A 25,815-nucleotide genomic window follows, 5' to 3' on the forward strand; every position below is an offset into this window, starting at 1 on the left:
TGCAGTTGCCATCGAGGTCTCTGCATGTCGGAGTTTCAGAGGACGAGCAGGAGTTTCCCAGGAGGGGCTGCATCAGGAGGAATTCAAAACTCAGGAGAATTGTCCTGGAACACCTTCCATAAGGATGCTAGAAGGGAATTGAAGAGGCGGGCGAGCGGCCACCATGGTCCTCTAGCAGTCCTTAGGGTGCGCGCAGAAGCCCGGTGCTCTTCGGCTTCGTTCTTCGCCCTCGTACAAGCTACCGCTCTGTCCGGCTCCCGGAGCAGGAGAAGCGGCTGCTTCGCGCACACAACAGCGGAGCGGCAGCCGTACGCTCCGAAGCGCTGCTTCAGCCGAAAGACGCCGGCGACCGGCGCTTCGCTTCGGACAGCAGCCGAGAGCCGTAGTGTGCGTCTGCACTAGACTGCATCATAGCGAAAAGCTTTGGCAGTGTGTCTCGCAGGGAGATAGCTTAGGAGCGCAGCGCACTTATGCCTCCCTTGTCCAGAAACACGGATTTGCTGCACTCTCCAAAAACACTGCTCTTTCCAGGGCAAGATGCCAGATGCTCTCTGATGCCCGTGCTCTCTTCCTCCTCTTGCCCACCTTGTTTTTTTAGCGTGCACATGTCTCGGCAATCAGTGCACAGTGAAGGCAAAAGCAAAAGTGCAGCAGCTGCTGACTCCCAGACACTTAGGCGCTGGCTATGTTCTTGCTTCTCGACAACTCAACGCAGCCCTTCATTTCTGCAGCTGCCATCGATGTTTCTGCATCTCGGAGCCTCAGGGGACGAGCACGAGTTTCCCAGGAGGGGCTGTATCAGGACGAACCCATAAGCAATGAAAGTTGTCCTGGAACAGCTCCATAGAGCATGCCAGCTGTGAATTGATAGGTTAGGGAGGTGCAGCCACCTTCCTCTAGCAGCCCGTAGGCTGTGCACACAAGTCCGGTGCTCTGCGGCTTCGTTCTTCGCCCTCGTACAAGCTACCGCTCTGTCCGGCTCCCGGAGCAGGAGAAGCGGCTGCTTCGCGCACACAACAGCCGTACGCTCCGAAGCGCTGCTTCAGCCGAAAGACGCCGGCGACCGGCGCTTCGCTTCGGACAGCAGCCGATAGCCGTAGTGTGCGTCTGCACTAGACTGCATGATAGCGAAAAGCTTTGGCAGTGTGTCTCGCAGGGAGATAGCTTAGGAGCGCAGCGCACTTATGCCTCCCTTGTCCAGAAACACGATTTTACTGCACACTCCAAAAACACTGCTCTTTCCAGGGCAATATATAAGATGCTTTCTGACGGCCGTGATCTTTCGGGGACTCTTGCTCAGCTCGTTGTTTTAACGTGCCCATGCCGTCCTGGCATTCAGTGCACAGTGAAGGCAATCGCAAAAGTCCAGCAGCTGCTGACTCCCAAACACAAGGCGCTGGCTATGTTCTTGCTTCTCGACAACTCAACGGAGTGCTTCATTTCTGCAGTTGCCATCGAGGTCTCTGCACTCGGAGCCTCAGAGGACGAGCACGAGTTTCCCACGAGGGGCTGCATCAGGACGAATTCAAAACTCAGGAGAATTGTCCTGGAACACCTTCCATAAGGATGCTAGAATGGAATTGAAGACGCAGGCGAGTGTCCACCACGGTCCTCTAGAAGTCCTTAGGGTGCGCGCAGAAGCCCGGTGCTCTGCGGCTTCGTTCTTCGCCCTCGTACAAGCTACCGCTCTGTCCGGCTCCCGGAGCAGGAGAAGCGGCTGCTTCGCGCACACAGCAGCGGAGCGGCAGCCGTACGCTCCGAAGCGCTGCTTCAGCCGAAAGACGCCGGCGACCGGCGCTTGGCTTCGGACAGCAGCCGATAGCCGTAGTGTGCGTCTGCACTAGACTGCATCATAGCGAAAAGCTTTGGCAGTGTGTCTCGCAGGGAGATAGCTTAGGAGCGCAGCGCACTTATGCCTCCCTTGTCCAGAAACACGATTTTACTGCACACTCCAAAAACACTGCTCTTTCCAGGGCAATATATAAGCTGCTTTCTGACGGCCGTGATCTTTCGGGGACTCTTGCTCAGCTCGTTGTTTTAACGTGCCCATGCCGTCCTGGCATTCAGTGCACAGTGAAAGCAATCGCAAAAGTCCAGCAGCTGCTGACTCCCAAACACAAGGCGCTGGCTATGTTCTTGCGTCTCGACAACTCAACGCAGCCCTTCATTTCTGCAGTTGCCATCGAGGTCTCTGCATGTCGGAGTTTCAGAGGACGAGCAGGAGTTTCCCAGGAGGGGCTGCATCAGGAGGAATTCAAAACTCAGGAGAATTGTCCTGGAACACCTTCCATAAGGATGCTAGAAGGGAATTGAAGAGGCGGGCGAGCGGCCACCACGGTCCTCTAGCAGTCCTTAGGGTGCGCGCAGAAGCCCGGTGCTCTTCGGCTTCGTTCTTCGCCCTCGTACAAGCTACCGCTCTGTCCGGCTCCCGGAGCAGGAGAAGCGGCTGCTTCGCGCACACAACAGCGGAGCGGCAGCCGTACGCTCCGAAGCGCTGCTTCAGCCGAAAGACGCCGGCGACCGGCGCTTCGCTTCGGACAGCAGCCGAGAGCCGTAGTGTGCGTCTGCACTAGACTGCATCATAGCGAAAAGCTTTGGCAGTGTGTCTCGCAGGGAGATAGCTTAGGAGCGCAGCGCACTTATGCCTCCCTTGTCCAGAAACACGGATTTGCTGCACTCTCCAAAAACACTGCTCTTTCCAGGGCAAGATGCCAGATGCTCTCTGATGCCCGTGCTCTCTTCCTCCTCTTGCCCACCTTGTTTTTTTAGCGTGCACATGTCTCGGCAATCAGTGCACAGTGAAGGCAAACGCAAAAGTGCAGCAGCTGCTGACTCCCAGACACTTAGGCGCTGGCTATGTTCTTGCTTCTCGACAACTCAACGCAGCCCTTCATTTCTGCAGCTGCCATCGATGTTTCTGCATCTCGGAGCCTCAGGGGACGAGCACGAGTTTCCCAGGAGGGGCTGTATCAGGACGAACCCATAAGCAATGAAAGTTGTCCTGGAACAGCTCCATAGAGCATGCCAGCTGTGAATTGATAGGTTAGGGAGGTGCAGCCACCTTCCTCTAGCAGCCCGTAGGCTGTGCACACAAGTCCGGTGCTCTTCGGCTTCGTTCTTCGCCCTCGTACAAGCTACCGCTCTGTCCGGCTCCCGGAGCAGGAGAAGCGGCTGCTTCGCGCACACAACAGCCGTACGCTCCGAAGCGCTGCTTCAGCCGAAAGACGCCGGCGACCGGCGCTTCGCTTCGGACAGCAGCCGATAGCCGTAGTGTGCGTCTGCACTAGACTGCATGATAGCGAAAAGCTTTGGCAGTGTGTCTCGCCGGGAGATAGCTTAGGAGCGCAGCGCACTTATGCCTCCCTTGTCCAGAAACACGATTTTACTGCACACTCCAAAAACACTGCTCTTTCCAGGGCAATATATAAGCTGCTTTCTGACGGCCGTGATCTTTCGGGGACTCTTGCTCAGTTCGTTGTTTTAACGTGCCCATGCCGTCCTGGCATTCAGTGCACAGTGAAAGCAATCGCAAAAGTCCAGCAGCTGCTGACTCCCAAACACAAGGCGCTGGCTATGTTCCTGCTTCTCGACAACTCAACGGAGTGCTTCATTTCTGCAGTTGCCATCGAGGTCTCTGCACTCGGAGCCTCAGAGGACGAGCACGAGTTTCCCACGAGGGGCTGCATCAGGACGAATTCAAAACTCAGGAGAATTGTCCTGGAACACCTTCCATAAGGATGCTAGAATGGAATTGAAGACGCAGGCGAGTGTCCACCACGGTCCTCTAGAAGTCCTTAGGGTGCGCGCAGAAGCCCGGTGCTCTGCGGCTTCGTTCTTCGCCCTCGTACAAGCTACCGCTCTGTCCGGCTCCCGGAGCAGGAGAAGCGGCTGCTTCGCGCACACAGCAGCGGAGCGGCAGCCGTACGCTCCGAAGCGCTGCTTCAGCCGAAAGACGCCGGCGACCGGCGCTTGGCTTCGGACAGCAGCCGATAGCCGTAGTGTGCGTCTGCACTAGACTGCATCATAGCGAAAAGCTTTGACAGTGTGTCTCGCAGGGAGATAGCTTAGGAGCGCAGCGCACTTATGCCTCCCTTGTCCAGAAACACGATTTTACTGCACACTCCAAAAACACTGCTCTTTCCAGGGCAATATATAAGCTGCTTTCTGACGGCCGTGATCTTTCGGGGACTCTTGCTCAGCTCGTTGTTTTAACGTGCCCATGCCGTCCTGGCATTCAGTGCACAGTGAAAGCAATCGCAAAAGTCCAGCAGCTGCTGACTCCCAAACACAAGGCGCTGGCTATGTTCTTGCGTCTCGACAACTCAACGCAGCCCTTCATTTCTGCAGTTGCCATCGAGGTCTCTGCATGTCGGAGTTTCAGAGGACGAGCAGGAGTTTCCCAGGAGGGGCTGCATCAGGAGGAATTCAAAACTCAGGAGAATTGTCCTGGAACACCTTCCATAAGGATGCTATAAGGGAATTGAAGAGGCGGGCGAGCGGCCACCATGGTCCTCTAGCAGTCCTTAGGGTGCGCGCAGAAGCCCGGTGCTCTTCGGCTTCGTTCTTCGCCCTCGTACAAGCTACCGCTCTGTCCGGCTCCCGGAGCAGGAGAAGCGGCTGCTTCGCGCACACAACAGCGGAGCGGCAGCCGTACGCTCCGAAGCGCTGCTTCAGCCGAAAGACGCCGGCCACCGGCGCTTCGCTTCGGACAGCAGCCGAGAGCCGTAGTGTGCGTCTGCACTAGACTGCATCATAGCGAAAAGCTTTGGCAGTGTGTCTCGCAGGGAGATAGCTTAGGAGCGCAGCGCACTTATGCCTCCCTTGTCCAGAAACACGGATTTGCTGCACTCTCCAAAAACACTGCTCTTTCCAGGGCAAGATGCCAGATGCTCTCTGATGCCCGTGCTCTCTTCCTCCTCTTGCCCACCTTGTTTTTTTAGCGTGCACATGTCTCGGCAATCAGTGCACAGTGAAGGCAAAAGCAAAAGTGCAGCAGCTGCTGACTCCCAGACACTTAGGCGCTGGCTATGTTCTTGCTTCTCGACAACTCAACGCAGCCCTTCATTTCTGCAGCTGCCATCGATGTTTCTGCATCTCGGAGCCTCAGGGGACGAGCACGAGTTTCCCAGGAGGGGCTGTATCAGGACGAACCCATAAGCAATGAAAGTTGTCCTGGAACAGCTCCATAGAGCATGCCAGCTGTGAATTGATAGGTTAGGGAGGTGCAGCCACCTTCCTCTAGCAGCCCGTAGGCTGTGCACACAAGTCCGGTGCTCTGCGGCTTCGTTCTTCGCCCTCGTACAAGCTACCGCTCTGTCCGGCTCCCGAAGCAGGAGAAGCGGCTGCTTCGCGCACACAACAGCCGTACGCTCCGAAGCGCTGCTTCAGCCGAAAGACGCCGGCGACCGGCGCTTCGCTTCGGACAGCAGCCGATAGCCGTAGTGTGCGTCTGCACTAGACTGCATGATAGCGAAAAGCTTTGGCAGTGTGTCTCGCAGGGAGATAGCTTAGGAGCGCAGCGCACTTATGCCTCCCTTGTCCAGAAACACGATTTTACTGCACACTCCAAAAACACTGCTCTTTCCAGGGCAATACGTAAGCTGCTTTCTGACGGCCGTGATCTTTCGGGGACTCTTGCTCAGCTCGTTGTTTTAACGTGCCCATGCCGTCCTGGCATTCAGTGCACAGTGAAGGCAATCGCAAAAGTCCAGCAGCTGCTGACTCCCAAACACAAGGCGCTGGCTATGTTCCTGCTTCTCGACAACTCAACGGAGTGCTTCATTTCTGCAGTTGCCATCGAGGTCTCTGCACTCGGAGCCTCAGAGGACGAGCACGAGTTTCCCAGGAGGGGCTGCATCAGGAGGAATTCAAAACTCAGGAGAATTGTCCTGGAACACCTTCCATAAGGATGCTAGAATGGAATTGAAGACGCAGGCGAGTGTCCACCACGGTCCTCTAGCAGTCCTTAGGGTGCGCGCAGAAGCCCGGTGCTCTGCGGCTTCGTTCTTCGCCCTCGTACAAGCTACCGCTCTGTCCGGCTCCCGGAGCAGGAGAAGCGGCTGCTTCGCGCACACAACAGCGGAGCGGCAGCCGTACGCTCCGAAGCGCTGCTTCAGCCGAAAGACGCCGGCGACCGGCGCTTCGCTTCGGACAGCAGCCGAGAGCCGTAGTGTGCGTCTGCACTAGACTGCATGATAGCGAAAAGCTTTGGCAGTGTGTCTCGCAGGGAGATAGCTTAGGAGCGCAGCGCACTTATGCCTCCCTTGTCCAGAAACACGATTTTACTGCACACTCCAAAAACACTGCTCTTTCCAGGGCAATACGTAAGCTGCTTTCTGACGGCCGTGATCTTTCGGGGACTCTTGCTCAGCTCGTTGTTTTAACGTGCCCATGCCGTCCTGGCATTCAGTGCACAGTGAAAGCAATCGCAAAAGTCCAGCAGCTGCTGACTCCCAAACACAAGGCGCTGGCTATGTTCTTGCGTCTCGACAACTCAACGCAGCCCTTCATTTCTGCAGTTGCCATCGAGGTCTCTGCATGTCGGAGTTTCAGAGGACGAGCAGGAGTTTCCCAGGAGGGGCTGCATCAGGAGGAATTCAAAACTCAGGAGAATTGTCCTGGAACACCTTCCATAAGGATGCTAGAAGGGAATTGAAGAGGCGGGCGAGCGGCCACCATGGTCCTCTAGCAGTCCTTAGGGTGCGCGCAGAAGCCCGGTGCTCTTCGGCTTCGTTCTTCGCCCTCGTACAAGCTACCGCTCTGTCCGGCTCCCGGAGCAGGAGAAGCGGCTGCTTCGCGCACACAACAGCGGAGCGGCAGCCGTACGCTCCGAAGCGCTGCTTCAGCCGAAAGACGCCGGCGACCGGCGCTTCGCTTCGGACAGCAGCCGAGAGCCGTAGTGTGCGTCTGCACTAGACTGCATCATAGCGAAAAGCTTTGGCAGTGTGTCTCGCAGGGAGATAGCTTAGGAGCGCAGCGCACTTATGCCTCCCTTGTCCAGAAACACGGATTTGCTGCACTCTCCAAAAACACTGCTCTTTCCAGGGCAAGATGCCAGATGCTCTCTGATGCCCGTGCTCTCTTCCTCCTCTTGCCCACCTTGTTTTTTTAGCGTGCACATGTCTCGGCAATCAGTGCACAGTGAAGGCAAAAGCAAAAGTGCAGCAGCTGCTGACTCCCAGACACTTAGGCGCTGGCTATGTTCTTGCTTCTCGACAACTCAACGCAGCCCTTCATTTCTGCAGCTGCCATCGATGTTTCTGCATCTCGGAGCCTCAGGGGACGAGCACGAGTTTCCCAGGAGGGGCTGTATCAGGACGAACCCATAAGCAATGAAAGTTGTCCTGGAACAGCTCCATAGAGCATGCCAGCTGTGAATTGATAGGTTAGGGAGGTGCAGCCACCTTCCTCTAGCAGCCCGTAGGCTGTGCACACAAGTCCGGTGCTCTGCGGCTTCGTTCTTCGCCCTCGTACAAGCTACCGCTCTGTCCGGCTCCCGGAGCAGGAGAAGCGGCTGCTTCGCGCACACAACAGCCGTACGCTCCGAAGCGCTGCTTCAGCCGAAAGACGCCGGCCACCGGCGCTTCGCTTCGGACAGCAGCCGATAGCCGTAGTGTGCGTCTGCACTAGACTGCATGATAGCGAAAAGCTTTGGCAGTGTGTCTCGCAGGGAGATAGCTTAGGAGCGCAGCGCACTTATGCCTCCCTTGTCCAGAAACACGATTTTACTGCACACTCCAAAAACACTGCTCTTTCCAGGGCAATACGTAAGCTGCTTTCTGACGGCCGTGATCTTTCGGGGACTCTTGCTCAGCTCGTTGTTTTAACGTGCCCATGCCGTCCTGGCATTCAGTGCACAGTGAAGGCAATCGCAAAAGTCCAGCAGCTGCTGACTCCCAAACACAAGGCGCTGGCTATGTTCTTGCTTCTCGACAACTCAACGGAGTGCTTCATTTCTGCAGTTGCCATCGAGGTCTCTGCACTCGGAGCCTCAGAGGACGAGCACGAGTTTCCCACGAGGGGCTGCATCAGGACGAATTCAAAACTCAGGAGAATTGTCCTGGAACACCTTCCATAAGGATGCTAGAATGGAATTGAAGACGCAGGCGAGTGTCCACCACGGTCCTCTAGAAGTCCTTAGGGTGCGCGCAGAAGCCCGGTGCTCTGCGGCTTCGTTCTTCGCCCTCGTACAAGCTACCGCTCTGTCCGGCTCCCGGAGCAGGAGAAGCGGCTGCTTCGCGCACACAGCAGCGGAGCGGCAGCCGTACGCTCCGAAGCGCTGCTTCAGCCGAAAGACGCCGGCGACCGGCGCTTGGCTTCGGACAGCAGCCGATAGCCGTAGTGTGCGTCTGCACTAGACTGCATGATAGCGAAAAGCTTTGGCAGTGTGTCTCGCAGGGAGATAGCTTAGGAGCGCAGCGCACTTATGCCTCCCTTGTCCAGAAACACGATTTTACTGCACACTCCAAAAACACTGCTCTTTCCAGGGCAATATATAAGCTGCTTTCTGACGGCCGTGATCTTTCGGGGACTCTTGCTCAGCTCGTTGTTTTAACGTGCCCATGCCGTCCTGGCATTCAGTGCACAGTGAAAGCAATCGCAAAAGTCCAGCAGCTGCTGACTCCCAAACACAAGGCGCTGGCTATGTTCTTGCGTCTCGACAACTCAACGCAGCCCTTCATTTCTGCAGTTGCCATCGAGGTCTCTGCATGTCGGAGTTTCAGAGGACGAGCAGGAGTTTCCCAGGAGGGGCTGCATCAGGAGGAATTCAAAACTCAGGAGAATTGTCCTGGAACACCTTCCATAAGGATGCTAGAAGGGAATTGAAGAGGCGGGCGAGCGGCCACCATGGTCCTCTAGCAGTCCTTAGGGTGCGCGCAGAAGCCCGGTGCTCTTCGGCTTCGTTCTTCGCCCTCGTACAAGCTACCGCTCTGTCCGGCTCCCGGAGCAGGAGAAGCGGCTGCTTCGCGCACACAACAGCGGAGCGGCAGCCGTACGCTCCGAAGCGCTGCTTCAGCCGAAAGACGCCGGCGACCGGCGCTTCGCTTCGGACAGCAGCCGAGAGCCGTAGTGTGCGTCTGCACTAGACTGCATCATAGCGAAAAGCTTTGGCAGTGTGTCTCGCAGGGAGATAGCTTAGGAGCGCAGCGCACTTATGCCTCCCTTGTCCAGAAACACGGATTTGCTGCACTCTCCAAAAACACTGCTCTTTCCAGGGCAAGATGCCAGATGCTCTCTGATGCCCGTGCTCTCTTCCTCCTCTTGCCCACCTTGTTTTTTTAGCGTGCACATGTCTCGGCAATCAGTGCACAGTGAAGGCAAAAGCAAAAGTGCAGCAGCTGCTGACTCCCAGACACTTAGGCGCTGGCTATGTTCTTGCTTCTCGACAACTCAACGCAGCCCTTCATTTCTGCAGCTGCCATCGATGTTTCTGCATCTCGGAGCCTCAGGGGACGAGCACGAGTTTCCCAGGAGGGGCTGTATCAGGACGAACCCATAAGCAATGAAAGTTGTCCTGGAACAGCTCCATAGAGCATGCCAGCTGTGAATTGATAGGTTAGGGAGGTGCAGCCACCTTCCTCTAGCAGCCCGTAGGCTGTGCACACAAGTCCGGTGCTCTGCGGCTTCGTTCTTCGCCCTCGTACAAGCTACCGCTCTGTCCGGCTCCCGGAGCAGGAGAAGCGGCTGCTTCGCGCACACAACAGCCGTACGCTCCGAAGCGCTGCTTCAGCCGAAAGACGCCGGCGACCGGCGCTTCGCTTCGGACAGCAGCCGATAGCCGTAGTGTGCGTCTGCACTAGACTGCATGATAGCGAAAAGCTTTGGCAGTGTGTCTCGCAGGGAGATAGCTTAGGAGCGCAGCGCACTTATGCCTCCCTTGTCCAGAAACACGATTTTACTGCACACTCCAAAAACACTGCTCTTTCCAGGGCAATATATAAGATGCTTTCTGACGGCCGTGATCTTTCGGGGACTCTTGCTCAGCTCGTTGTTTTAACGTGCCCATGCCGTCCTGGCATTCAGTGCACAGTGAAGGCAATCGCAAAAGTCCAGCAGCTGCTGACTCCCAAACACAAGGCGCTGGCTATGTTCTTGCTTCTCGACAACTCAACGGAGTGCTTCATTTCTGCAGTTGCCATCGAGGTCTCTGCACTCGGAGCCTCAGAGGACGAGCACGAGTTTCCCACGAGGGGCTGCATCAGGACGAATTCAAAACTCAGGAGAATTGTCCTGGAACACCTTCCATAAGGATGCTAGAATGGAATTGAAGACGCAGGCGAGTGTCCACCACGGTCCTCTAGAAGTCCTTAGGGTGCGCGCAGAAGCCCGGTGCTCTGCGGCTTCGTTCTTCGCCCTCGTACAAGCTACCGCTCTGTCCGGCTCCCGGAGCAGGAGAAGCGGCTGCTTCGCGCACACAGCAGCGGAGCGGCAGCCGTACGCTCCGAAGCGCTGCTTCAGCCGAAAGACGCCGGCGACCGGCGCTTGGCTTCGGACAGCAGCCGATAGCCGTAGTGTGCGTCTGCACTAGACTGCATGATAGCGAAAAGCTTTGGCAGTGTGTCTCGCAGGGAGATAGCTTAGGAGCGCAGCGCACTTATGCCTCCCTTGTCCAGAAACACGATTTTACTGCACACTCCAAAAACACTGCTCTTTCCAGGGCAATATATAAGCTGCTTTCTGACGGCCGTGATCTTTCGGGGACTCTTGCTCAGCTCGTTGTTTTAACGTGCCCATGCCGTCCTGGCAATCAGTGCACAGTGAAAGCAATCGCAAAAGTCCAGCAGCTGCTGACTCCCAAACACAAGGCGCTGGCTATGTTCTTGCGTCTCGACAACTCAACGCAGCCCTTCATTTCTGCAGTTGCCATCGAGGTCTCTGCATGTCGGAGTTTCAGAGGACGAGCAGGAGTTTCCCAGGAGGGGCTGCATCAGGAGGAATTCAAAACTCAGGAGAATTGTCCTGGAACACCTTCCATAAGGATGCTAGAAGGGAATTGAAGAGGCGGGCGAGCGGCCACCATGGTCCTCTAGCAGTCCTTAGGGTGCGCGCAGAAGCCCGGTGCTCTTCGGCTTCGTTCTTCGCCCTCGTACAAGCTACCGCTCTGTCCGGCTCCCGGAGCAGGAGAAGCGGCTGCTTCGCGCACACAAGAGCGGAGCGGCAGCCGTACGCTCCGAAGCGCTGCTTCAGCCGAAAGACGCCGGCGACCGGCGCTTCGCTTCGGACAGCAGCCGAGAGCCGTAGTGTGCGTCTGCACTAGACTGCATCATAGCGAAAAGCTTTGGCAGTGTGTCTCGCAGGGAGATAGCTTAGGAGCGCAGCGCACTTATGCCTCCCTTGTCCAGAAACACGGATTTGCTGCACTCTCCAAAAACACTGCTCTTTCCAGGGCAAGATGCCAGATGCTCTCTGATGCCCGTGCTCTCTTCCTCCTCTTGCCCACCTTGTTTTTTTAGCGTGCACATGTCTCGGCAATCAGTGCACAGTGAAGGCAAAAGCAAAAGTGCAGCAGCTGCTGACTCCCAGACACTTAGGCGCTGGCTATGTTCTTGCTTCTCGACAACTCAACGCAGCCCTTCATTTCTGCAGCTGCCATCGATGTTTCTGCATCTCGGAGCCTCAGGGGACGAGCACGAGTTTCCCAGGAGGGGCTGTATCAGGACGAACCCATAAGCAATGAAAGTTGTCCTGGAACAGCTCCATAGAGCATGCCAGCTGTGAATTGATAGGTTAGGGAGGTGCAGCCACCTTCCTCTAGCAGCCCGTAGGCTGTGCACACAAGTCCGGTGCTCTGCGGCTTCGTTCTTCGCCCTCGTACAAGCTACCGCTCTGTCCGGCTCCCGGAGCAGGAGAAGCGGCTGCTTCGCGCACACAACAGCCGTACGCTCCGAAGCGCTGCTTCAGCCGAAAGACGCCGGCGACCGGCGCTTCGCTTCGGACAGCAGCCGATAGCCGTAGTGTGCGTCTGCACTAGACTGCATGATAGCGAAAAGCTTTGGCAGTGTGTCTCGCAGGGAGATAGCTTAGGAGCGCAGCGCACTTATGCCTCCCTTGTCCAGAAACACGATTTTACTGCACACTCCAAAAACACTGCTCTTTCCAGGGCAATATATAAGCTGCTTTCTGACGGCCGTGATCTTTCGGGGACTCTTGCTCAGCTCGTTGTTTTAACGTGCCCATGCCGTCCTGGCATTCAGTGCACAGTGAAGGCAATCGCAAAAGTCCAGCAGCTGCTGACTCCCAAACACAAGGCGCTGGCTATGTTCTTGCTTCTCGACAACTCAACGGAGTGCTTCATTTCTGCAGTTGCCATCGAGGTCTCTGCACTCGGAGCCTCAGAGGACGAGCACGAGTTTCCCACGAGGGGCTGCATCAGGACGAATTCAAAACTCAGGAGAATTGTCCTGGAACACCTTCCATAAGGATGCTAGAATGGAATTGAAGACGCAGGCGAGTGTCCACCACGGTCCTCTAGAAGTCCTTAGGGTGCGCGCAGAAGCCCGGTGCTCTGCGGCTTCGTTCTTCGCCCTCGTACAAGCTACCGCTCTGTCCGGCTCCCGGAGCAGGAGAAGCGGCTGCTTCGCGCACACAACAGCCGTACGCTCCGAAGCGCTGCTTCAGCCGAAAGACGCCGGCGACCGGCGCTTCGCTTCGGACAGCAGCCGATAGCCGTAGTGTGCGTCTGCACTAGACTGCATGATAGCGAAAAGCTTTGGCAGTGTGTCTCGCAGGGAGATAGCTTAGGAGCGCAGCGCACTTATGCCTCCCTTGTCCAGAAACACGATTTTACTGCACACTCCAAAAACACTGCTCTTTCCAGGGCAATATATAAGCTGCTTTCTGACGGCCGTGATCTTTCGGGGACTCTTGCTCAGCTCGTTGTTTTAACGTGCCCATGCCGTCCTGGCATTCAGTGCACAGTGAAGGCAATCGCAAAAGTCCAGCAGCTGCTGACTCCCAAACACAAGGCGCTGGCTATGTTCTTGCTTCTCGACAACTCAACGGAGTGCTTCATTTCTGCAGTTGCCATCGAGGTCTCTGCACTCGGAGCCTCAGAGGACGAGCAGGAGTTTCCCACGAGGGGCTGCATCAGGACGAATTCAAAACTCAGGAGAATTGTCCTGGAACACCTTCCATAAGGATGCTAGAATGGAATTGAAGACGCAGGCGAGTGTCCACCACGGTCCTCTAGAAGTCCTTAGGGTGCGCGCAGAAGCCCGGTGCTCTGCGGCTTCGTTCTTCGCCCTCGTACAAGCTACCGCTCTGTCCGGCTCCCGGAGCAGGAGAAGCGGCTGCTTCGCGCACACAGCAGCGGAGCGGCAGCCGTACGCTCCGAAGCGCTGCTTCAGCCGAAAGACGCCGGCGACCGGCGCTTGGCTTCGGACAGCAGCCGAGAGCCGTAGTGTGCGTCTGCACTAGACTGCATGATAGCGAAAAGCTTTGGCAGTGTGTCTCGCAGGGAGATAGCTTAGGAGCGCAGCGCACTTATGCCTCCCTTGTCCAGAAACACGATTTTACTGCACACTCCAAAAACACTGCTCTTTCCAGGGCAATATATAAGCTGCTTTCTGACGGCCGTGATCTTTCGGGGACTCTTGCTCAGCTCGTTGTTTTAACGTGCCCATGCCGTCCTGGCATTCAGTGCACAGTGAAAGCAATCGCAAAAGTCCAGCAGCTGCTGACTCCCAAACACAAGGCGCTGGCTATGTTCTTGCGTCTCGACAACTCAACGCAGCCCTTCATTTCTGCAGTTGCCATCGAGGTCTCTGCATGTCGGAGTTTCAGAGGACGAGCAGGAGTTTCCCAGGAGGGGCTGCATCAGGAGGAATTCAAAACTCAGGAGAATTGTCCTGGAACACCTTCCATAAGGATGCTAGAAGGGAATTGAAGAGGCGGGCGAGCGGCCACCATGGTCCTCTAGCAGTCCTTAGGGTGCGCGCAGAAGCCCGGTGCTCTTCGGCTTCGTTCTTCGCCCTCGTACAAGCTACCGCTCTGTCCGGCTCCCGGAGCAGGAGAAGCGGCTGCTTCGCGCACACAACAGCGGAGCGGCAGCCGTACGCTCCGAAGCGCTGCTTCAGCCGAAAGACGCCGGCGACCGGCGCTTCGCTTCGGACAGCAGCCGAGAGCCGTAGTGTGCGTCTGCACTAGACTGCATCATAGCGAAAAGCTTTGGCAGTGTGTCTCGCAGGGAGATAGCTTAGGAGCGCAGCGCACTTATGCCTCCCTTGTCCAGAAACACGGATTTGCTGCACTCTCCAAAAACACTGCTCTTTCCAGGGCAAGATGCCAGATGCTCTCTGATGCCCGTGCTCTCTTCCTCCTCTTGCCCACCTTGTTTTTTTAGCGTGCACATGTCTCGGCAATCAGTGCACAGTGAAGGCAAAAGCAAAAGTGCAGCAGCTGCTGACTCCCAGACACTTAGGCGCTGGCTATGTTCTTGCTTCTCGACAACTCAACGCAGCCCTTCATTTCTGCAGCTGCCATCGATGTTTCTGCATCTCGGAGCCTCAGGGGACGAGCACGAGTTTCCCAGGAGGGGCTGTATCAGGACGAACCCATAAGCAATGAAAGTTGTCCTGGAACAGCTCCATAGAGCATGCCAGCTGTGAATTGATAGGTTAGGGAGGTGCAGCCACCTTCCTCTAGCAGCCCGTAGGCTGTGCACACAAGTCCGGTGCTCTTCGGCTTCGTTCTTCGCCCTCGTACAAGCTACCGCTCTGTCCGGCTCCCGGAGCAGGAGAAGCGGCTGCTTCGCGCACACAACAGCCGTACGCTCCGAAGCGCTGCTTCAGCCGAAAGACGCCGGCGACCGGCGCTTCGCTTCGGACAGCAGCCGATAGCCGTAGTGTGCGTCTGCACTAGACTGCATGATAGCGAAAAGCTTTGGCAGTGTGTCTCGCCGGGAGATAGCTTAGGAGCGCAGCGCACTTATGCCTCCCTTGTCCAGAAACACGATTTTACTGCACACTCCAAAAACACTGCTCTTTCCAGGGCAATATATAAGCTGCTTTCTGACGGCCGTGATCTTTCGGGGACTCTTGCTCAGTTCGTTGTTTTAACGTGCCCATGCCGTCCTGGCATTCAGTGCACAGTGAAAGCAATCGCAAAAGTCCAGCAGCTGCTGACTCCCAAACACAAGGCGCTGGCTATGTTCTTGCTTCTCGACAACTCAACGGAGTGCTTCATTTCTGCAGTTGCCATCGAGGTCTCTGCACTCGGAGCCTCAGAGGACGAGCACGAGTTTCCCACGAGGGGCTGCATCAGGACGAATTCAAAACTCAGGAGAATTGTCCTGGAACACCTTCCATAAGGATGCTAGAATGGAATTGAAGGGGCAGGCGAGTGTCCACCACGGTCCTCTAGAAGTCCTTAGGGTGCGCGCAGAAGCCCGGTGCTCTGCGGCTTCGTTCTTCGCCCTCGTACAAGCTACCGCTCTGTCCGGCTCCCGGAGCAGGAGAAGCGGCTGCTTCGCGCACACAGCAGCGGAGCGGCAGCCGTACGCTCCGAAGCGCTGCTTCAGCCGAAAGACGCCGGCGACCGGCGCTTGGCTTCGGACAGCAGCCGATAGCCGTAGTGTGCGTCTGCACTAGACTGCATGATAGCGAAAAGCTTTGGCAGTGTGTCTCGCAGGGAGATAGCTTAGGAGCGCAGCGCACTTATGCCTCCCTTGTCCAGAAACACGATTTTACTGCACACTCCAAAAACACTGCTCTTTCCAGGGCAATATATAAGCTGCTTTCTGACGGCCGTGATCTTTCGGGGACTCTTGCTCAGCTCGTTGTTTTAACGTGCCCATGCCGTCCTGGCATTCAGTGCACAGTGAAAGCAATCGCAAAAGTCCAGCAGCTGCTGACTCCCAAACACAAGGCGCTGGCTATGTTCTTGCGTCTCGACAACTCAACGCAGCCCTTCATTTCTGCAGTTGCCATCGAGGTCTCTGCATGTCGGAGTTTCAGAGGACGAGCAGGAGTTTCCCAGGAGGGGCTGCATCAGGAGGAATTCAAAACTCAGGAGAATTGTCCTGGAACACCTTCCATAAGGATGCTAGAAGGGAATTGAAGAGGCGGGCGAGCGGCCACCATGGTCCTCTAGCAGTCCTTAGGGTGCGCGCAGAAGCCCGGTGCTCTTCGGCTTCGTTCTTCGCCCTCGTACAAGCTACCGCTCTGTCCGGCTCCCGGAGCAGGAGAAGCGGCTGCTTCGCGCACACAACAGCGGAGCGGCAGCCGTACGCTCCGAAGCGCTGCTTCAGCCGAAAGACGCCGGCGACCGGCGCTTCGCTTCGGACAGCAGCCGAGAGCCGTAGTGTGCGTCTGCACTAGACTGCATCATAGCGAAAAGCTTTGGCAGTGTGTCTCGCAGGGAGATAGCTTAGGAGCGCAGCGCACTTATGCCTCCCTTGTCCAGAAACACGGATTTGCTGCACTCTCCAAAAACACTGCTCTTTCCAGGGCAAGATGCCAGATGCTCTCTGATGCCCGTGCTCTCTTCCTCCTCTTGCCCACCTTGTTTTTTTAGCGTGCACATGTCTCGGCAATCAGTGCACAGTGAAGGCAAAAGCAAAAGTGCAGCAGCTGCTGACTCCCAGACACTTAGGCGCTGGCTATGTTCTTGCTTCTCGACAACTCAACGCAGCCCTTCATTTCTGCAGCTGCCATCGATGTTTCTGCATCTCGGAGCCTCAGGGGACGAGCACGAGTTTCCCAGGAGGGGCTGTATCAGGACGAACCCATAAGCAATGAAAGTTGTCCTGGAACAGCTCCATAGAGCATGCCAGCTGTGAATTGATAGGTTAGGGAGGTGCAGCCACCTTCCTCTAGCAGCCCGTAGGCTGTGCACACAAGTCCGGTGCTCTGCGGCTTCGTTCTTCGCCCTCGTACAAGCTACCGCTCTGTCCGGCTCCCGAAGCAGGAGAAGCGGCTGCTTCGCGCACACAACAGCCGTACGCTCCGAAGCGCTGCTTCAGCCGAAAGACGCCGGCGACCGGCGCTTCGCTTCGGACAGCAGCCGATAGCCGTAGTGTGCGTCTGCACTAGACTGCATGATAGCGAAAAGCTTTGGCAGTGTGTCTCGCAGGGAGATAGCTTAGGAGCGCAGCGCACTTATGCCTCCCTTGTCCAGAAACACGATTTTACTGCACACTCCAAAAACACTGCTCTTTCCAGGGCAATACGTAAGCTGCTTTCTGACGGCCGTGATCTTTCGGGGACTCTTGCTCAGCTCGTTGTTTTAACGTGCCCATGCCGTCCTGGCATTCAGTGCACAGTGAAGGCAATCGCAAAAGTCCAGCAGCTGCTGACTCCCAAACACAAGGCGCTGGCTATGTTCCTGCTTCTCGACAACTCAACGGAGTGCTTCATTTCTGCAGTTGCCATCGAGGTCTCTGCACTCGGAGCCTCAGAGGACGAGCACGAGTTTCCCAGGAGGGGCTGCATCAGGAGGAATTCAAAACTCAGGAGAATTGTCCTGGAACACCTTCCATAAGGATGCTAGAATGGAATTGAAGACGCAGGCGAGTGTCCACCACGGTCCTCTAGCAGTCCTTAGGGTGCGCGCAGAAGCCCGGTGCTCTGCGGCTTCGTTCTTCGCCCTCGTACAAGCTACCGCTCTGTCCGGCTCCCGGAGCAGGAGAAGCGGCTGCTTCGCGCACACAACAGCGGAGCGGCAGCCGTACGCTCCGAAGCGCTGCTTCAGCCGAAAGACGCCGGCGACCGGCGCTTCGCTTCGGACAGCAGCCGAGAGCCGTAGTGTGCGTCTGCACTAGACTGCATCATAGCGAAAAGCTTTGGCAGTGTGTCTCGCAGGGAGATAGCTTAGGAGCGCAGCGCACTTATGCCTCCCTTGTCCAGAAACACGATTTTACTGCACACTCCAAAAACACTGCTCTTTCCAGGGCAATACGTAAGCTGCTTTCTGACGGCCGTGATCTTTCGGGGACTCTTGCTCAGCTCGTTGTTTTAACGTGCCCATGCCGTCCTGGCATTCAGTGCACAGTGAAAGCAATCGCAAAAGTCCAGCAGCTGCTGACTCCCAAACACAAGGCGCTGGCTATGTTCTTGCGTCTCGACAACTCAACGCAGCCCTTCATTTCTGCAGTTGCCATCGAGGTCTCTGCATGTCGGAGTTTCAGAGGACGAGCAGGAGTTTCCCAGGAGGGGCTGCATCAGGAGGAATTCAAAACTCAGGAGAATTGTCCTGGAACACCTTCCATAAGGATGCTAGAAGGGAATTGAAGAGGCGGGCGAGCGGCCACCATGGTCCTCTAGCAGTCCTTAGGGTGCGCGCAGAAGCCCGGTGCTCTTCGGCTTCGTTCTTCGCCCTCGTACAAGCTACCGCTCTGTCCGGCTCCCGGAGCAGGAGAAGCGGCTGCTTCGCGCACACAACAGCGGAGCGGCAGCCGTACGCTCCGAAGCGCTGCTTCAGCCGAAAGACGCCGGCGACCGGCGCTTCGCTTCGGACAGCAGCCGAGAGCCGTAGTGTGCGTCTGCACTAGACTGCATCATAGCGAAAAGCTTTGGCAGTGTGTCTCGCAGGGAGATAGCTTAGGAGCGCAGCGCACTTATGCCTCCCTTGTCCAGAAACACGGATTTGCTGCACTCTCCAAAAACACTGCTCTTTCCAGGGCAAGATGCCAGATGCTCTCTGATGCCCGTGCTCTCTTCCTCCTCTTGCCCACCTTGTTTTTTTAGCGTGCACATGTCTCGGCAATCAGTGCACAGTGAAGGCAAAAGCAAAAGTGCAGCAGCTGCTGACTCCCAGACACTTAGGCGCTGGCTATGTTCTTGCTTCTCGACAACTCAACGCAGCCCTTCATTTCTGCAGCTGCCATCGATGTTTCTGCATCTCGGAGCCTCAGGGGACGAGCACGAGTTTCCCAGGAGGGGCTGTATCAGGACGAACCCATAAGCAATGAAAGTTGTCCTGGAACAGCTCCATAGAGCATGCCAGCTGTGAATTGATAGGTTAGGGAGGTGCAGCCACCTTCCTCTAGCAGCCCGTAGGCTGTGCACACAAGTCCGGTGCTCTGCGGCTTCGTTCTTCGCCCTCGTACAAGCTACCGCTCTGTCCGGCTCCCGAAGCAGGAGAAGCGGCTGCTTCGCGCACACAACAGCCGTACGCTCCGAAGCGCTGCTTCAGCCGAAAGACGCCGGCGACCGGCGCTTCGCTTCGGACAGCAGCCGATAGCCGTAGTGTGCGTCTGCACTAGACTGCATGATAGCGAAAAGCTTTGGCAGTGTGTCTCGCAGGGAGATAGCTTAGGAGCGCAGCGCACTTATGCCTCCCTTGTCCAGAAACACGATTTTACTGCACACTCCAAAAACACTGCTCTTTCCAGGGCAATACGTAAGCTGCTTTCTGACGGCCGTGATCTTTCGGGGACTCTTGCTCAGCTCGTTGTTTTAACGTGCCCATGCCGTCCTGGCATTCAGTGCACAGTGAAGGCAATCGCAAAAGTCCAGCAGCTGCTGACTCCCAAACACAAGGCGCTGGCTATGTTCCTGCTTCTCGACAACTCAACGGAGTGCTTCATTTCTGCAGTTGCCATCGAGGTCTCTGCACTCGGAGCCTCAGAGGACGAGCACGAGTTTCCCAGGAGGGGCTGCATCAGGAGGAATTCAAAACTCAGGAGAATTGTCCTGGAACACCTTCCATAAGGATGCTAGAATGGAATTGAAGACGCAGGCGAGTGTCCACCACGGTCCTCTAGCAGTCCTTAGGGTGCGCGCAGAAGCCCGGTGCTCTGCGGCTTCGTTCTTCGCCCTCGTACAAGCTACCGCTCTGTCCGGCTCCCGGAGCAGGAGAAGCGGCTGCTTCGCGCACACAACAGCGGAGCGGCAGCCGTACGCTCCGAAGCGCTGCTTCAGCCGAAAGACGCCGGCGACCGGCGCTTCGCTTCGGACAGCAGCCGAGAGCCGTAGTGTGCGTCTGCACTAGACTGCATCATAGCGAAAAGCTTTGGCAGTGTGTCTCGCAGGGAGATAGCTTAGGAGCGCAGCGCACTTATGCCTCCCTTGTCCAGAAACACGATTTTACTGCACACTCCAAAAACACTGCTCTTTCCAGGGCAATACGTAAGCTGCTTTCTGACGGCCGTGATCTTTCGGGGACTCTTGCTCAGCTCGTTGTTTTAACGTGCCCATGCCGTCCTGGCATTCAGTGCACAGTGAAAGCAATCGCAAAAGTCCAGCAGCTGCTGACTCCCAAACACAAGGCGCTGGCTATGTTCTTGCGTCTCGACAACTCAACGCAGCCCTTCATTTCTGCAGTTGCCATCGAGGTCTCTGCATGTCGGAGTTTCAGAGGACGAGCAGGAGTTTCCCAGGAGGGGCTGCATCAGGAGGAATTCAAAACTCAGGAGAATTGTCCTGGAACACCTTCCATAAGGATGCTATAAGGGAATTGAAGAGGCGGGCGAGCGGCCACCATGGTCCTCTAGCAGTCCTTAGGGTGCGCGCAGAAGCCCGGTGCTCTTCGGCTTCGTTCTTCGCCCTCGTACAAGCTACCGCTCTGTCCGGCTCCCGGAGCAGGAGAAGCGGCTGCTTCGCGCACACAACAGCGGAGCGGCAGCCGTACGCTCCGAAGCGCTGCTTCAGCCGAAAGACGCCGGCGACCGGCGCTTCGCTTCGGACAGCAGCCGAGAGCCGTAGTGTGCGTCTGCACTAGACTGCATCATAGCGAAAAGCTTTGGCAGTGTGTCTCGCAGGGAGATAGCTTAGGAGTGCAGCGCACTTATGCCTCCCTTGTCCAGAAACACGGATTTGCTGCACTCTCCAAAAACACTGCTCTTTCCAGGGCAAGATGCCAGATGCTCTCTGATGCCCGTGCTCTCTTCCTCCTCTTGCCCACCTTGTTTTTTTAGCGTGCACATGTCTCGGCAATCAGTGCACAGTGAAGGCAAAAGCAAAAGTGCAGCAGCTGCTGACTCCCAGACACTTAGGCGCTGGCTATGTTCTTGCTTCTCGACAACTCAACGCAGCCCTTCATTTCTGCAGCTGCCATCGATGTTTCTGCATCTCGGAGCCTCAGGGGACGAGCACGAGTTTCCCAGGAGGGGCTGTATCAGGACGAACCCATAAGCAATGAAAGTTGTCCTGGAACAGCTCCATAGAGCATGCCAGCTGTGAATTGATAGGTTAGGGAGGTGCAGCCACCTTCCTCTAGCAGCCCGTAGGCTGTGCACACAAGTCCGGTGCTCTGCGGCTTCGTTCTTCGCCCTCGTACAAGCTACCGCTCTGTCCGGCTCCCGGAGCAGGAGAAGCGGCTGCTTCGCGCACACAACAGCCGTACGCTCCGAAGCGCTGCTTCAGCCGAAAGACGCCGGCGACCGGCGCTTGGCTTCGGACAGCAGCCGATAGCCGTAGTGTGCGTCTGCACTAGACTGCATGATAGCGAAAAGCTTTGGCAGTGTGTCTCGCAGGGAGATAGCTTAGGAGCGCAGCGCACTTATGCCTCCCTTGTCCAGAAACACGATTTTACTGCACACTCCAAAAACACTGCTCTTTCCAGGGCAATACGTAAGCTGCTTTCTGACGGCCGTGATCTTTCGGGGACTCTTGCTCAGCTCGTTGTTTTAACGTGCCCATGCCGTCCTGGCATTCAGTGCACAGTGAAGGCAATCGCAAAAGTCCAGCAGCTGCTGACTCCCAAACACAAGGCGCTGGCTATGTTCTTGCTTCTCGACAACTCAACGGAGTGCTTCATTTCTGCAGTTGCCATCGAGGTCTCTGCACTCGGAGCCTCAGAGGACGAGCACGAGTTTCCCACGAGGGGCTGCATCAGGACGAATTCAAAACTCAGGAGAATTGTCCTGGAACACCTTCCATAAGGATGCTAGAATGGAATTGAAGACGCAGGCGAGTGTCCACCACGGTCCTCTAGAAGTCCTTAGGGTGCGCGCAGAAGCCCGGTGCTCTGCGGCTTCGTTCTTCGCCCTCGTACAAGCTACCGCTCTGTCCGGCTCCCGGAGCAGGAGAAGCGGCTGCTTCGCGCACACAGCAGCGGAGCGGCAGCCGTACGCTCCGAAGCGCTGCTTCAGCCGAAAGACGCCGGCGACCGGCGCTTGGCTTCGGACAGCAGCCGATAGCCGTAGTGTGCGTCTGCACTAGACTGCATGATAGCGAAAAGCTTTGGCAGTGTGTCTCGCAGGGAGATAGCTTAGGAGCGCAGCGCACTTATGCCTCCCTTGTCCAGAAACACGATTTTACTGCACACTCCAAAAACACTGCTCTTTCCAGGGCAATATATAAGCTGCTTTCTGACGGCCGTGATCTTTCGGGGACTCTTGCTCAGCTCGTTGTTTTAACGTGCCCATGCCGTCCTGGCATTCAGTGCACAGTGAAAGCAATCGCAAAAGTCCAGCAGCTGCTGACTCCCAAACACAAGGCGCTGGCTATGTTCTTGCGTCTCGACAACTCAACGCAGCCCTTCATTTCTGCAGTTGCCATCGAGGTCTCTGCATGTCGGAGTTTCAGAGGACGAGCAGGAGTTTCCCAGGAGGGGCTGCATCAGGAGGAATTCAAAACTCAGGAGAATTGTCCTGGAACACCTTCCATAAGGATGCTAGAAGGGAATTGAAGAGGCGGGCGAGCGGCCACCATGGTCCTCTAGCAGTCCTTAGGGTGCGCGCAGAAGCCCGGTGCTCTTCGGCTTCGTTCTTCGCCCTCGTACAAGCTACCGCTCTGTCCGGCTCCCGGAGCAGGAGAAGCGGCTGCTTCGCGCACACAACAGCGGAGCGGCAGCCGTACGCTCCGAAGCGCTGCTTCAGCCGAAAGACGCCGGCGACCGGCGCTTCGCTTCGGACAGCAGCCGAGAGCCGTAGTGTGCGTCTGCACTAGACTGCATCATAGCGAAAAGCTTTGGCAGTGTGTCTCGCAGGGAGATAGCTTAGGAGCGCAGCGCACTTATGCCTCCCTTGTCCAGAAACACGGATTTGCTGCACTCTCCAAAAACACTGCTCTTTCCAGGGCAAGATGCCAGATGCTCTCTGATGCCCGTGCTCTCTTCCTCCTCTTGCCCACCTTGTTTTTTTAGCGTGCACATGTCTCGGCAATCAGTGCACAGTGAAGGCAAAAGCAAAAGTGCAGCAGCTGCTGACTCCCAGACACTTAGGCGCTGGCTATGTTCTTGCTTCTCGACAACTCAACGCAGCCCTTCATTTCTGCAGCTGCCATCGATGTTTCTGCATCTCGGAGCCTCAGGGGACGAGCACGAGTTTCCCAGGAGGGGCTGTATCAGGACGAACCCATAAGCAATGAAAGTTGTCCTGGAACAGCTCCATAGAGCATGCCAGCTGTGAATTGATAGGTTAGGGAGGTGCAGCCACCTTCCTCTAGCAGCCCGTAGGCTGTGCACACAAGTCCGGTGCTCTGCGGCTTCGTTCTTCGCCCTCGTACAAGCTACCGCTCTGTCCGGCTCCCGGAGCAGGAGAAGCGGCTGCTTCGCGCACACAACAGCCGTACGCTCCGAAGCGCTGCTTCAGCCGAAAGACGCCGGCGACCGGCGCTTCGCTTCGGACAGCAGCCGATAGCCGTAGTGTGCGTCTGCACTAGACTGCATGATAGCGAAAAGCTTTGGCAGTGTGTCTCGCAGGGAGATAGCTTAGGAGCGCAGCGCACTTATGCCTCCCTTGTCCAGAAACACGATTTTACTGCACACTCCAAAAACACTGCTCTTTCCAGGGCAATATATAAGATGCTTTCTGACGGCCGTGATCTTTCGGGGACTCTTGCTCAGCTCGTTGTTTTAACGTGCCCATGCCGTCCTGGCATTCAGTGCACAGTGAAGGCAATCGCAAAAGTCCAGCAGCTGCTGACTCCCAAACACAAGGCGCTGGCTATGTTCTTGCTTCTCGACAACTCAACGGAGTGCTTCATTTCTGCAGTTGCCATCGAGGTCTCTGCACTCGGAGCCTCAGAGGACGAGCACGAGTTTCCCACGAGGGGCTGCATCAGGAGGAATTCAAAACTCAGGAGAATTGTCCTGGAACACCTTCCATAAGGATGCTAGAATGGAATTGAAGACGCAGGCGAGTGTCCACCACGGTCCTCTAGAAGTCCTTAGGGTGCGCGCAGAAGCCCGGTGCTCTGCGGCTTCGTTCTTCGCCCTCGTACAAGCTACCGCTCTGTCCGGCTCCCGGAGCAGGAGAAGCGGCTGCTTCGCGCACACAGCAGCGGAGCGGCAGCCGTACGCTCCGAAGCGCTGCTTCAGCCGAAAGACGCCGGCGACCGGCGCTTGGCTTCGGACAGCAGCCGATAGCCGTAGTGTGCGTCTGCACTAGACTGCATCATAGCGAAAAGCTTTGGCAGTGTGTCTCGCAGGGAGATAGCTTAGGAGCGCAGCGCACTTATGCCTCCCTTGTCCAGAAACACGATTTTACTGCACACTCCAAAAACACTGCTCTTTCCAGGGCAATATATAAGCTGCTTTCTGACGGCCGTGATCTTTCGGGGACTCTTGCTCAGCTCGTTGTTTTAACGTGCCCATGCCGTCCTGGCATTCAGTGCACAGTGAAAGCAATCGCAAAAGTCCAGCAGCTGCTGACTCCCAAACACAAGGCGCTGGCTATGTTCTTGCGTCTCGACAACTCAACGCAGCCCTTCATTTCTGCAGTTGCCATCGAGGTCTCTGCATGTCGGAGTTTCAGAGGACGAGCAGGAGTTTCCCAGGAGGGGCTGCATCAGGACGAATTCAAAACTCAGGAGAATTGTCCTGGAACACCTTCCATAAGGATGCTAGAAGGGAATTGAAGAGGCGGGCGAGCGGCCACCATGGTCCTCTAGCAGTCCTTAGGGTGCGCGCAGAAGCCCGGTGCTCTTCGGTTTCGTTCTTCGCCCTCGTACAAGCTACCGCTCTGTCCGGCTCCCGGAGCAGGAGAAGCGGCTGCTTCGCGCACACAACAGCGGAGCGGCAGCCGTACGCTCCGAAGCGCTGCTTCAGCCGAAAGACGCCGGCGACCGGCGCTTGGCTTCGGACAGCAGCCGAGAGCCGTAGTGTGCGTCTGCACTAGACTGCATCATAGCGAAAAGCTTTGGCAGTGTGTCTCGCAGGGAGATAGCTTAGGAGCGCAGCGCACTTATGCCTCCCTTGTCCAGAAACACGGATTTGCTGCACTCTCCAAAAACACTGCTCTTTCCAGGGCAAGATGCCAGATGCTCTCTGATGCCCGTGCTCTCTTCCTCCTCTTGTCCACCTTGTTTTTTTAGCGTGCACATGTCTCGGCAATCAGTGCACAGTGAAGGCAAACGCAAAAGTGCAGCAGCTGCTGACTCCCAGACACTTAGGCGCTGGCTATGTTCTTGCTTCTCGACAACTCAACGCAGCCCTTCATTTCTGCAGCTGCCATCGATGTTTCTGCATCTCGGAGCCTCAGGGGACGAGCACGAGTTTCCCAGGAGGGGCTGTATCAGGACGAACCCATAAGCAATGAAAGTTGTCCTGGAACAGCTCCATAGAGCATGCCAGCTGTGAATTGATAGGTTAGGGAGGTGCAGCCACCTTCCTCTAGCAGCCCGTAGGCTGTGCACACAAGTCCGGTGCTCTGCGGCTTCGTTCTTCGCCCTCGTACAAGCTACCGCTCTGTCCGGCTCCCGGAGCAGGAGAAGCGGCTGCTTCGCGCACACAACAGCCGTACGCTCCGAAGCGCTGCTTCAGCCGAAAGACGCCGGCGACCGGCGCTTCGCTTCGGACAGCAGCCGATAGCCGTAGTGTGCGTCTGCACTAGACTGCATGATAGCGAAAAGCTTTGGCAGTGTGTCTCGCAGGGAGATAGCTTAGGAGCGCAGCGCACTTATGCCTCCCTTGTCCAGAAACACGATTTTACTG

This window comes from Lonchura striata, chromosome 28, assembly GCF_050655825.1.
Source record: "Lonchura striata isolate lonStrDom1 chromosome 28, ASM5065582v1, whole genome shotgun sequence".
NCBI classification, from domain to species: domain Eukaryota; kingdom Metazoa; phylum Chordata; class Aves; order Passeriformes; family Estrildidae; genus Lonchura; species Lonchura striata.